General features: G+C 45.5%; 1 pseudogene; it reads right to left on the bottom strand.

Moving 5' to 3' along the window:
* Window positions 1-13,122: 13,122 nt before the first annotated feature.
* Window positions 13,123-13,241, bottom strand: LOC123637606 (annotated as a pseudogene).
* Window positions 13,242-14,328: the final 1,087 nt, after the last annotated feature.

Here is a 14,328-nt window from a genome sequence, read left to right on the forward strand (position 1 = left end):
CGCAGGGCTGTCACAGACCTGCTGCTCTTCAACTTGACCTTCGCATTTATAAAACAAGCAGTAATAATAATACCGGCCCTGCTGGCTTCCCTGGGCTGTGGCGAGAGACCCACACGTGAGAAACAGGATAATAATCCTAATAACTGCCACTTTCCTCATCTCTGTTCTGTGCCAGGGACTGTTATAGCAGCAGAGACTCTAAAAGTTCCTTGTCAGGTACAATGTGCATCATGTACCGTGTGAGTGTGATATATATCTTTATTTATAGCTCTATGCAAAAATATGGCATTTAGTCATGTATTAATCAGAAGAAATTGATATAAATAATGCTCCTTTTCTCTCATTTTAATAATAAACTTTTGCTAAAAAAGGAGGAAACAGTCCCTGAATATGGTAATAATGCTGAAAAAGTTTTAAAGGTAGATTTATTGAGGTGTAATTTATATACCGTAATATGTAGGTGTACCATTTTGTGAGATTTGCCAAATGCAGACAGTTGCGTCAACACCCCCACAGTCCACACGAATATTTCCATCCTCCCCAGAGGTTGTCTCCCACAACTTTTGAAGTCAATTGCTCCATGCTTCACCCCAGCCCAGCAGCCATCGATTGGATTACTGTCGTTAGTGGGTTTTGTCTTTTTCTGAATGGCGTATAAATGAAATCAGACAGCAGCCTTTTGTGTCTGACTTCTTTCACTTAGCATCATCCCTTTCAGAGGCATCCACATCATTTGATGTGTCCATGTTCCTTCCTTTGCCCTGCTGAGTAGTATTCCCTGGCACGGATGTGCCACTGCATGTTCATCCATTCACCTGCTGAGGGACATCTGGGTTGTTTCCCATTTGGGGCTATTACAAATATAAGTCTTAGGAACATTCATGTACAAGTTTTTTTTATATGAACGTATATTGTTTGTTTTTTTCCTGGCTGGATTGTATGGTAGGGATGTGTTTAACTTTTTAACAGACTGCCAAATCTTTTCCCAAAGTGACTGCCCACCAACAGTGTGTGAGAATTCCAATTGCTCTGATCCAGAATGAGTGCTTAATATTGTCAGTATTTTATTTGCTTATATTTTAGCCATTCTTATAGGCATGTAGTGGCTTCTCCTTGTTTTAATTTGTAGTTCCCTAATGACTGATGATGTTGAGCATCCTTTCATGTGCTTATTTACTGCTATGGTATGACTATGTCGTCCCAAAAGCATGTGTTGGAGACTTAATCCCCAATGCAACAGTGTTGGGAGGTGGGGCCTAGTGGGAGGTCCCACTTTAGGCCATGAGGGCTCCACCCTCATGATGGATTAATGGCGATTATAAAAGGGCTGAAAATTGTCAGAGAGAAATCTCTTCCTGAAACTGAGGAGGCTTGTGGGGGAGGGAGGTGCACTCTTTTGCCTCGGTCCTGTTTACAGAGAGCTGGGTATTTAGTTGTGTTCATTTAAAAGTCAATTTACCCCAGGAGATGAGAGAACAGAGTGTTCAAAAGCTCAGATGGTGTGATTCTTGCGAAAGTCAGACTCTGAGTAAATCAATGCCAGTCCCATTTTCAAACCATCAAAATCAAGGTCTCTTTGTTAAGCTGTTGATTCAGTACAGACAGGCAGCCAAGACTGCAGATGAGCCGGGTGCTTGGTTGTCATTCATCCCGCTGGCTGGGGGGGGCCAAGCTTCCCTCTCCCGCTGAGGATCCCCATGACTTACCACTCAGGCCCTTTCCTCATGCCTGTGCCTGCAGCATTTCCAGGAGCTGTGGCGAGAACCCCGTGGGCTAGCGGGTGACAGCTGTATTAAAGATCAGGCTGTCTCTATCAGAGGGATTCTCTCTTCCCTTGGTACTGGAAATAGTTAACTCCTGCTTTGCCAATTGGTTTTTCACCCATTTACGTACTCTCCAAAAGGACCGTCTGTGCTCGAGGGCAGGGATCACGTCTTATACTTTTCTGCAAAGCTTCCATTCTCTTGCACATAGTGTTCACTAGACATTTGTGGTTTTAGGGTGTGTGTGTGCATGTGTGCACACGTATATGCTGTGAACTAAAATAAAATTTTAAGGCTCACCCCCACCACCGGCAGACTGAATGGACCCCCTCATGGCCAAAGGAATATCCTAAAACTAAAATGCCTGCCAGGAGGAAGGAGGTCAGACATGCCTTATCATGCCCCTCTCCCTTCTTGGGAACATCCTTTGTAACCCATTAACAGGCCTAAGGGTATGCGAGACAAACCTACAGGTCCTCAATTTACACAACAAATACATGTCCGGTGGCTTACCTCTGATAAACAGCAACTATGTTAAAACATTCCAAGCCTTTAGACAAAACTTCATGTCTTTAGCCAATTACAAGCCAAAGAATCTTTAAACCCACCTACAACCTGTAAGCTCCCCTCCACCCCCTCCAGATGGCCCACCTTTTGGGGCCAAGCCAATATATGCCTCCCATGTATTGATTTATGACCCTACCTGTAACCCCTGTCTCCCTGAAATGTATAAAACCAAACTGTAACCCAGCCACAGCCAGTCCACTTGCTCGAGGCTTCTTGGGCATGGGTCTGGGTCATGATCCTCAAATTTGGCTCAGAATAAATTTCTTTAAAATTATTTTACAGAGTTTGGCTTTTTTTTCCGTTGACAAGGTTGGCGCCCAGACATAGGGCTCAGAGAAGACTCAGGACTGCCGAAGGAGTAGCCTGAACTCGGGGCCAGGAACCGCCATGTCCCTTTTGGGCCCTCTGACTCCGAGCTTCTCCTTGGGCAGAACTGGTAAGTCCTCCTGAGCTCCGGACCTCCCATTTTTGGTTAATGGTCTTGGTTTACTCTGAGCTGGTTCTTTTCCTAGGAATTGTTATTAGGGATCCTAACTTAGATGTGGAGGTGCATTCTAAAGGGTCTTCTCCATTGTCTTTTTATCCTAAAATTAATCTCAATTGGCTTTTCTGTGCATTTTTGAAAGAGGAAACTGAACTGTCTTGTTTGTAGATAAATGAGAGACTGAGTTCCTCAGCTCTGAAGAGAAGGGGCATCTTACTCTTCCCAGCCTTGGCAGCCCTAGGTGACTGGGGTCCTGAGTGGGAGTGGCCTGGGGCAATCCCTGAGGCGCAAGCGGCCCTATAGGGAACGCCCCAACAAATTAATTAAAAGAAGACTCATCCAGGAAATGCACATAAGAGCTGATCACTCTGTGTTTTGAGTCCTCTTGGAGGTACTAGACCTCCAAGAGAGAAACTGAGGCATGTAAGAGGATGAGACCGACTCAGTGGTGAAACACTGAGGAGCCCCACCCATAATCAGCACACCCTGATCCTTGACACCAAACCCTGTATTACAGTGCAGTTGCTTCTTTTAAAGAAAAATGGGAAATTCTTTAAAAACAAAGAAAGACAAGGAGAATGATCCCCGTTGGGCACCCCAATTGGTTTGTGGCACCTCTACTTGCAAGTATTTGTGTAAATGAAAAGATACAAAGGCATGCCAGGATCTAGGGCTCCAGTTGATTATAGCTAGTTCTTGTGCACAAGTTTTTACCAAGGAGCAAGTTACATCAAGGAAAATTCGGAGCTCTAATGGTCGAGCTACCACTATAGAGTTAAAATGTCTCAAGCTCTTTCTTTTCTTTTCTGGCTACTCAAAAACTTGCTAACTTTTTCTATTGACGTTAAGATAACTTTGACGTTAAGATAACTCATTGTTTATGGTATTTACAACTGAAAGGCTACCTGAAGATCCTACTGCCAGTTCTAGCTAAAATGCAAACTTTGAAAACTCGTTTTGAACTGAAGGGGTAAAAAAGGGTAAAGAGGTATTTTTAAAAAATCAAACTGCCATGGAAACTGCTTTACCCAAAACTTTGATCCACAGGCCTAATTAGGTTACCTATCAGGGCAACTAAAGGTTGCCATGTGAACAAGTTCCAGTTATGTCAGAAAAAATTTGAATCCAGCTGTCTTTTACAGACTGGTGAGTTTGTGTTACCATCTCATGGCTAGAGTTCTAGGGTAAAATCTATTAGAATTTTGTGTGCGTGTGTATGTGTGTGAGAGTGTATGTATCCATGTATTATGTTTGTACTTACATGGTTCAGGATTGGCTTAAAAATAAGGGAGCGCTCAAAAATTAAACCCAAATGGTTCACGAGAATTTAGTAATCTTGGTTAATAAGCTGGATTATTATTATTAAAAAATAAAAAGGTGTTATTAGTAAAGTTATAGTAAAAATGTTTTCAAATTGTCAGCATAGATTTGTTTTTGCCTGGGTTTTACTGGATATTTTTTATGTTCTTCAGGTGTCAAGATTTGACATAAAGCTTATGAAAATATAAACTCAGCCAAAGACAAAATAATGTGTGATTTTTGATAAGTAAGGCAAATTTAATATTTGATCTAATGATAATCACTAAATCTGAGTTACCAACAAAAAATGCCTATGTGTTTAACTTTAAGGTAAAAATGCAAACATGCCTAAATGTCAAAAAATTAGAATAAACAAAACACCAAGTAGATAGAGCTCAAAAACAAACTTATGGTCAAAGGTTTAGGAAAATATTTTTGGTTTTGGCCTTTTAATATTAACTGCAGATATAGTTTACTCTACTGATTCAATGTCCGTAGAGAGGTACACAAAATGTGTTTCTAACTCAGCATCATCTAATATTAACAGTACTGTTAGGGATTCAAAGTTGTCCTAGAAGTTGTAGTTAGAACAGCTTAAATTGGAAGCTTCCTTGGTCTTGTCCATTTTTGTCCCACTCTTTACAAGCTAGCTGGTTATGTGTACAGTATGTTGCTATAACAAAGTTTTTACATAAGAAAAAATTTCTAAATTAGTAATTTTTGTGTAGTAATTTATTTTAAGATAAAAAGTGAATGATTGTAAAATGCAAAGAGACTCTCAAAATAATCTTACTCCTTGGAAATATTGCATGTACTCAAGTTTACACCCAAGGAAAAAAAATGTTTTGAGACTATTTATATTGTTTGTAAAACGGCTTAATCTTGATCCTCATGTAAAAGGATGTTAACATTTTGTAACATTGTTTGAGGTGCTAAGGATTGGTGCTAAAGGTTTTTTTTTTTTCAGTCTATAGTCAGGTGATCTTATGTTGATGGGATTCAGAAAATTAACCTAAAATGAAGGCTTCAGAAGCAAAAAACTTCTGATCTTGCCTTGTCTGCCTGCCTCTTGTACCAATTCTTCCCTGAAGCTGGCCATAAAAACCAGAATCCCTTTACCCAAGGGAGGTTGTAAAGACCTGAACCCCTTTTTCTGAAAGCTAGCCATAAAACCTAAAATTATTCTATGTAAAATGGTCATAAAGTAATTATCTGATCTACTTTGTTTTTACTTGGTTTTACCATAAAACCCTATTCCAGAAAGGGCCTTGCCCTCCACCCAGAAGGGAGGAATGCACACTCAGAGAGGCCAAGCAGAATCTAAATATAAAAGCTTTGCTAGGTTCTGCCACTCAGACTGATAGAATTAGCTCATACCCTTTTTGTCCAATCATATTTCTACATGACTACTCATACTTTAAACATAAAAAAAATGGACAATTTCCCCTGCATCTTTTGAGTGTTCATTCTGAAGGCGTCCATGTGTAAGTTTTAATTCTTTCTCTATTAATCTTCATGTCAGTAAATTTTCAGCAGGTCTTTATGGGAACAGTGGCCTTTGCTCCCAAACTTTGGGGACCAGGGACACTTTGATCCCTATGATGTCGATAAATTTTGTTTTGGGATGTGATGTTTTGGAAGGATCTAATTAACTAATACCTTTAAACAGGATATTCTAAAATGTCTACTATGTTTATAAAATGTAGAAGTGATGTTATATTTGTTTAAAATAACAAGTCTTATTGAAATATTTATTTGCTTTTCTTGATAAGATTTATGAGTTTAAAAGAAAAAAAAAATAATTAAAACTATATTTTGCTCCCTGTTTTGTGTTACATATCTAATTTACAGGGTATAGAAATGGTTAACAGAAAAGTAACTTAAACTGATAGCTGTAATCTAAGTGAACTGCTAAGATAAATAAATAAGATAGATTAGGTAAATAAATATGAAATAAATACAAATGAAATTTTCATATAATTTAAAATCTTAAAGTCATTATGTTAAGTTAAAAAAGATAATCATAAAATGGCGGGGTCATTTGTAAGGTAAAACACTAGAACATTAGTTCTTAAACATAAGTTTAAGCTTATACCTTGATATCTTATTTTTATATTTAAGAATGCTAATAAAATTGGTGACTAACGGTTCAAAGTTACTTTAACTTCCTAGGCTTTTCTAAGAGTTGACATTATGATTAATATATGTAATTGAAACTTCTAGATGGAAGGAAAACAATTCTATTAAAAATTTTTAATAAAAATGTTGTAAGACGTTACTTTTGTTAAAAAAATAATTTTGCCTAATTTATTGGTTTTTCAAACTGCTTTAAAAATTCAATACATAAATGATCATTAAAAATTGAGTGGATATAAAAATTAAAAGTTATAAAAGGTGTATAAAAGTCTTAACTTACAGTCAAATTGATTAAAATTAGATGGATTTGTTTATAAGATTTTATTAAAATTAACTTTATCATTAATACACTAATACAGTGAAAAATTTGGCTTTCTCTTTTGACCTGGATTTTCGTATGATATTAATAGGAAGAATAAAAGGTTTTTTATTCACCTTTTAATAAACTGCAAAAAGGAAAAGAAGGAAAGACACAGAGTCAGCCTCCTTATTAACTTGTACTTCAGTCTATTAAGTCTTATGCTTGTTTGAGAAACTGAGTCTCCTCTGTCAAAGAACAGGATTTTTGCATTTTAAAAAATATTTGAATTATCAGTTTGGCTATAATTTTATAGTAACCTGCAATCTTGCTTCATGACAAGTGTCTTAGGATGAACAATTCATGACTTCCTGCTCTTTAAGCTTTCACTAAAATTTAAAGTTACTAAAAATAAGAATTCTACTCAATGCATGTAATTCTATGTATAAAGTGTACCAAAGAATAAGATATGTTTTTAGTGAGAAAAATTATTTAAAAAGCCAGAATGTGTTCTTATTAAACTATATAACTTTGTCTAATTCAGAGGTTATTTAAAGGTTGAATCAAAATAAATTTAGAAAGAAAATAAAAACAAAATTCCACTTGTGAGTAAGAGAAAGATGTAAAAAGGCAATGAATATAGAAACATATTTTTTGGTAAAAAAGGTTAAACAGAGAGAATAATGTAAAGAAAGGATCTTGCATGGAATTTTTTGTTCTAAAATGACTGGTTATTTAGGAAAAGGGAATGTTAGGACAAAACAGAAAGTTTTTAGGCTTGTTTTGTAGATAGTGTATGGTACGTGCAGGTTGGGATAAAGTTTATAAAAAGGAATTTATTAAGGAATTTTGTATGTGGTCCAGTTGGCTATAATTAAAAAAAATTTTTTTGGCTAAAACAAAGATTTCTGCAGATATTAATTTACTCTTAACGAAATGACATGAAGTACTCATTTTGATTCTATAACATTTCCTGGAGAAATAGAGGTGCCCATTTGCCTGGGAGGAGAGTTCTTCCTTCGAACATTTATTGAAGGGCAGGAAAAGCCGTTAAGAACAAGAAAAATCAGTGGCTGGTTGAACCACATAATAGATTGAGGAGAGTTGACGAAGCCATCAGTGTAGTGTACAAAATCTGGTTCTACGCGTCCTTCCTTTACTGTTGCTGAGATACGTACATCCTTTTCCTCTTTCTACTGTTTCTGTGTTAACTGCAAATCCACCTCTTACTCTCAGGAAGATCCACAGGGCACACCCCAGAGTCCCAAGCAAAAGCGACATGGAAGAGGGTCCTCTGTATCTCCCTCTGCGCAGGGTCTCCCTCCCTCCCTCCCTCCCAGCCGTGCTCTCACACTGGTCCTGCCAAAACCATGGAAACCATCCCTGTGGGCCAGTGCTGACAGCAGGAGGGGACCTCCCCAATTCCCCATTTCACTTGTTGTCCAACTGAAGGGCTAGACTTTTCTTAAATTTAAATTTCATTTTCCTCTAGCCAGGAATACAGATTCATTCTTTATATTTAAAATCCAATTCCAGATTTTATTTGTTGAGATTTTTACTAAAATCTCACTAGCGTTTTGTGGTTTTTTTGCTTAGAAAGGCAAGCGCACCGGGTGTGTTAGTCAGCTCGGGCTGCTACAGCAAAATCCTGCAGACTGCGGCTGACAGCAGTTCTGGAGGCTGAAGTCCAAGGTCAGTGTTCTGGCTGATGTGGTTTCTGGTGAGGCCTCTCTTCCTGGCTCACAGATGACCGCCTTCTCACTATGTGGACAGGTAAGGACAGCCCAACAGGTCAGGTCCAGCATTGCCACCACGAACCTATGAAAAGACATTCTGTTTCCGGAATGGCCAACCGGGGGTCGTGCACTCTAACAACTCCACAGATGTCACACTTCTGGTGGAAGGAGAAGAAAAAAGCAGCTTATTGAGAGTTAGAAAGCTGGTAAGTCTGGGGCCTTCCTCCAATGGCCTGCTCCTGGGTGGTCCCAGGTGCTCCAAAGACAGAGGGAAGCCTGTCTGTTTGCTGAGGGGGGGAGCACAGCAGCGGCCCCCTCCGTGTTTGTCCAGAAAGGCTCTCCAGCAATTCCCCATCCCCTGCCTGCTGAGCTGCAAATTGCCCCCTCCCCATATGCTGAAGTGTGCAGATGTTTACCTCTAATCCAGGGTGTAATTAACACCTGCCAAAGCAATGGGCTGGGACAGAGAGGGATTCTACTCTCCTCAAAAAAAACTGTTCTTCAAGAAGTATTCAGTGTCTAGGAAGAAAATTTCTGACTTGGAGGGATTAAAAAGTGATCTTATTAAATGAAGAGGCAGGTGGTGTTTATCTGGGCTAATGCCTCTGAGTTTACATGTTTGATTTCAGCAGACATACTGACAGATGCCTGCTGAGCTGTGGAAACTTATTTTGTTCAATAATGGACCCGTAGCCCCACACATTAATGCCAAATCTGGGAATGACATTTTACTTTGCTCCCCTTGACTCAAGAGACTTTTCTGTGGGTAGGAAGAAGTTATTTGTTTTTATCTCCATAGTTATTTCTTATAAAGCAAACCAAGGGGATGATAACCTTAGAGGCTCTGTTTATGATAAATTAAGGAGCTCTGCAATCAATTAAATGTGCAGTGGCAAATGAATTGCTGAGAAGGTTATGGTTTTATGGGACATAGTTGTACATGTCACCAAGGTTTTTGTTTCAATTTTGAAAGATGCCCAAGTGGCTCACACACAGATAGGTTGGCTGGCCACAGTGGTAACAGTGATGAACACTGCACCAGATCTTTCGGTTTTTGAAGAATTTTCACAGTCACTGTCTCCTTCGCATCTCACATCCTCACATAGTTTCTGTTCTGATATGTCCAGTTTGTAGACTCACATACAGACTCAGTTTGGTTAAATGACTTGTAGGAAATAAGGGGAGGAACTGACATTAGAAACCATACATTTTTCCAGAGATGAACCCTCCATTCTTCTGCCTTAGGAGGTTTGGGTGGAAATGGTGACATGACCCTTATAAGGACACCAGTCATATTGGATTAGGGTTCAGCATGATTCATAATTCATCTTCACTTAATTATACCTGCAAAGACCCTACTTCCATGTAGGGCATGAGGAATTAAGACTTCAACATATATTTGGGGAGGCACAATCGAACCTATGACACATTGTTAATAATGAGCTTTGTGATGCCACTGATGGTCCTGTAACCTGTCATGCCATTGAGCACAACACAATTGTGTGATCTCTGATTGCAACACAGCCTGAGGACATAGGGAAAAAAAAGGAAGCCTGTGCTGTCTCAAATTACATCATCAGCGACAGGACTATAAAGGTTCAGTCACAGATTATACACTGTGTTTTCCTTGGCTATGAGGCTATGAGATGAGGGATTTAGCTCTCTCTAGGCACAGCCCTAAAGGCAAGACTCTTGGAAGGGCAGGGGTTGCAATTCCAGGGACCCAAGGGTGAGGAGAAAGGAAACTTGAGTCAGGGAAGGAGGGAAAGCATATATCACAAAGTGGTGCGCCACCAGGTAGGCCACAGCTCTCTAAGGGGAACTGAGCTAATTTTAAAGTCCTGTACACATGGAGAAGCTATAATGTATGAACCACCGCATTTCGAACAATCCGTCAGGGTTGGGGGATGGCTAGGAATGGCAAGAAATTCACCAGCCAGCCCCTCTGGTCTCCTGTCCCTCAGTAGTTAAATCTTCTCTCATGGTGATTAACTCCTCTGGTGCTGGGTTGTATCATTGCATCCCTCTGGCCAGCCACCGGGGACACCAGAACCAAGAGCTGTGGTCCTGGTGGGCTCTGGAGCTGCAGGAGGAGCCAGGTCTCCTTGGTGGCAGGAGCTGCCAGCAGCTCCCACAGCTGGCTCAGGCAGCCCCTGTGCTAGAGGCAGGTCCGGACAGTATGGTCTGGGGCCAGCTGCATGTGCTGGCCCTGGTGCTGCAGGCCAAGCGACCACCATGCCCATCCAGGTTGCCCACCTAGGGTAGGCGTGGCAGAGGCTGGGGCCAGTGGGCGCCCTGGCTACAGCCTACACATGGCCCAGAGCCAGAGTTTGGGCAGCTCTAGGGGGCGGATCCAGACCAATTCAGTCCCTCAATGTCTACCATTTAGCTATGGATATTTTGAATGTATAAGGTTGATCTCATGGGTTTTCCAAAATACTGGGCTGCTAGGCTCTGACCTGCCATGGCTCCTGCTTAGCGCCTGGCAATAGCCAGTGCTCAGATGGAAACTGCCCTCCTCGAAGCCCCTCCTGAGGCATCACATGGGACGGTCTCTGCCAAGTCAGCACTCTCATTCCTAAATTCGAAGCACAGACATGCAATTTGAAAGTCCTCAAAGGAAATCAACCATGTTGCAGCTGTCCTTATGTGACTCAAAATCTGGTGACATGAATCTTCTTTAAAGAGAGCAGGGATGTAGTGATTCCTCAGCTTCACCTGAGTCCCCATCCAGCAAGGGCTTTGTACTGCTGCTTTCTGCTCCTCCAGGGTTTGTGCAGCTGCAGAGAGTGGGCAGGGAAGGGCCCTTCCCAGCATCGTCCACTTTCAGGGACTGTTCAAGGCAGAGCCTGCTGGTCTGCCACCCTGACCCAGTTCTGCTGGGAGACCCACTCCAGAGCTCCCCACAGGGCTGGTGGGTCTTGGTGGGGCCCACACTGCAGCTTGGCTTCTTCCTCTGTCAGATCCTCCCTGCTTGTCCTGTTCACAGGTGTCTGTCCCTAACTGTCCTCTGGCACAGTGAGCACTTCCTCAGCATCTGCTTCCAGAGAAGTCAACAGGCAGCACCTTTGTGACAAGGTCTTCTTCCCTGTCCTATGACATGTTGGACATGGAAGGGATGATGTCCTTGAACAGTCCTTGTTGAAAGAGTGAGTTAGTAGGTGAGACAGGTTGGGGACTCGAGAGAACGCCAGGTGCTGGTTCACGGATGGTGCTTTTGGCTGCAGGGACCCAACAGGAATCCATCCCATTGTGTAGCACTTAACACAGTCGGCATTTTAGAGCAAAGAGGGCCATGCTGGTTCATCCACTCTAACAATGCAGGTGAGAAGTCTTAGGTTCAGAGGGGGAGGCCGAGTATGGTGGCTCCCACCTGTAATCCCAGCATGTAGGGAGGCCAAAGCAGGAGGATTGCTTGAGGCCAGGAGTTCAGGACCAGAGAGATTTCTCAACTTTGCCCCATGAAAGAGCCATACCTGGAACTGGGTCTGCCTCCTCAGGCCATTGTCATGTCTGTTTCCTGTGTGCCTTTCTGATGATTCTTGAGAGAGAAAGAATGTGAGAGAGGACAAGTGCTGTGCTTGCCCATGAGCATCTATCTCCTGCATGCTGTACACAAAAACATTCTCTTCTCTCTACATGCTTCCCATCCCCCACCTGCAAGATGCCTCAGAGTGAGAGCCTTTGCCATCCATCCATCTCACCCATCCATTCACCCACCCACCCATCCTCCCACCGCACCCATCCATCCACCCATCCATCCATCCATCCATCCATCCCTTTTCACCTCAAACATTCACCAAGTCCACTGGGTTAGCATTAAATAGGTGGCATCTGTCCCCAAAGAGCTCACTGTTGAGAGGCAGAGACTGGCCTGTAAATCAGCGATGGCCACCCAGAGTGTGAGGAGCCTTGGTAGAGGTCAGCAAGGAGTGGGGACCTGGGAGGTGCACAGTGTACAGCTTGGGATCAGACAAAGGTGGCTGGAGATGGTGCTCAGGGTTGCTGTTGAGAGAGACTCAGCCAGGCATTGGCAGAGCGGGTCAGGAAGGATGTGCAGTTAAAGAGCCGGAGCCAGGAACTGAGCTTGGCTTTGTCTTGCAGCTCTGCCCTCCGGCCCATTAGGGTGGAGGCCCTGCCTGCTGTGCTGGGTGCAGCCCACAGTGCAGCTCCCAGGGGTTCAAGTCGCATGCCTGCAGCTCCCCCAGGCTGGAATCTCGCCAGTGGCTCTACCTGCCTGGGGTCTCAGGGGTGGCCTCACCTTCACAGCCTGCTGGGCATTGCCCTAGTGGGGCTCTCTGCAGTGGCCTAACCCTGCAGTGGTTCTCCGTCTGGGCCCCCAGCTCTCCAGGGCAGCGTGTGAAATCTAGGTAGAGGCAGATGCAGCCCCACAGCTTTGCAGGGGGTGGTGCAGGCTCACTGGGCCCTGCAGGGCCTCACGGTGGGGGGGGGGGGGCAGCTGGGGAGTGCAGTGTGGTGACTAGGAGTGCGATGGGAGGCAGTACCAGGCAGTGCTGTCCTCTCCTTTGAAACTTCTGCCCCACAGGCCCTTGCATTGTGATGGGTCACTGTCTTAGACAATAGGTCCTGGCTTCTGCAAAGATGACTGACTGATGTCCCTGAAGTCTGTAGGAAGAAGCACTAGCTTTTGCTGAAGTGGCCCATCCACACTATCTCCTATCAACCCCGAGGCGGAGGGGCTGGGATGCTACGCTGCTGCGTGGCGGTGCTGCAGCGCAGGGGACGGGAGGGGTCCACGGGGCAGGGTCCGGTGCCAGGGGCAGAGGGACCCCCCACCCCCAGGGCGTGTGGGAGGCCATCGACAAAAGAAAAAGCAAAAGCCTACAGCACCCGGTATTCCCAGGCAGTCTCCCATCCAAGTACTAACCAGGCCGGAGCCTGCTGAGCTTCCGAGATCAGACGACATCAGGCGTGTTCAGGGCGGTTTGACCGTAGACAGCAGCCTGTGCTCCTGGACGCCTCAAGAGGCCGAGCTGCTCCGCGACCCGGTCCAGTCCCGCCCGCCGCCCCGCGCCAGCGCGACCCCGCTCGGCCAGAGGGGCAGGCTGCTCCCGCCCAGCGCCTTCCGCCCCACGACAGGCGCGGCGCTGTCCCGCTGCCCCACGGGCCTCCCAGCCGTTCTCCCGCCCCTGGTCGCTCCGGGCCTGCCCCGCCCGGCCGACTCCCGCCAGCCCACCGGCCGCACTCGGGGCGGGCTGTGGTCCCCGAGGCCTCAGGGCCCAGCACCCCCGCGGCCTTGGCGGTCGGTCCCCTCCTGCCCGCCGCCCGGCCCGTCCCCCTTGCCCGTTCCGGGTCCCTCCGGCCGGCCCCATCTTGCCCCGCCCGGATACCGGTCCAGCCCTGCCGCTGCCCTTCCACAGAGCCCCCTTGCCCCCCACCCCCGCCCTGCGCACCACGGTAACCCCCCCCCCAAGAACCCGGCAGGCCGTGGGAGCCGCTGCTCCCCCTCGCCCTGGCACTTCGATAGACCACCTGTCCTTACTGGGGGCAGGGGGAGACTGACGGGCTGCTGGCGACGCGAGCCTGCGTACACACACACGCACACCCGCACACCCAAACACACGGGCACACCCCCGTCCCGCACCCCAGCGAGCAAACCCACAGGAACCCACGTAGAGTCAGACTTCCAGACATGGGGTCAGGGAGCCAGAGCCAGAGCGTGAGCGACAGAGGGCCCTTTCCCCACGCGAGGGCGCGGTGTGGGGGGCGTGGGGCTGGGCCAGGACAAGGAGGCAGGGCCGTGGGGCTGGCCCTTCACCCCGAGGTCCTGAGGACGCGCAGCCCCGTGTCCGGGGAGGCATGTTCTGCCCCGATTCCTGTCGGGCCTGCGTGCGGCAGCACCCACGGGCCTCCGAGCTGGCTCTCCTGTTGCTGGGTCGGGGGGTGGTTGGGGTGGGTTGGGTGGCTGGTACCTCGATTCCTACGAGCGTCCCTTGGTTTGTTGTTGCGTGTCCTCCTGCCCGGGTGGCCCAGACTTGCTGAGTGCGTGCGCTGGGCTGTCTCTCCCGAGCCTTGGCGAGGAGC

Source organism: Lemur catta, chromosome 4 (genome assembly GCF_020740605.2).
Source record: "Lemur catta isolate mLemCat1 chromosome 4, mLemCat1.pri, whole genome shotgun sequence".
Taxonomy (NCBI): domain Eukaryota; kingdom Metazoa; phylum Chordata; class Mammalia; order Primates; family Lemuridae; genus Lemur; species Lemur catta.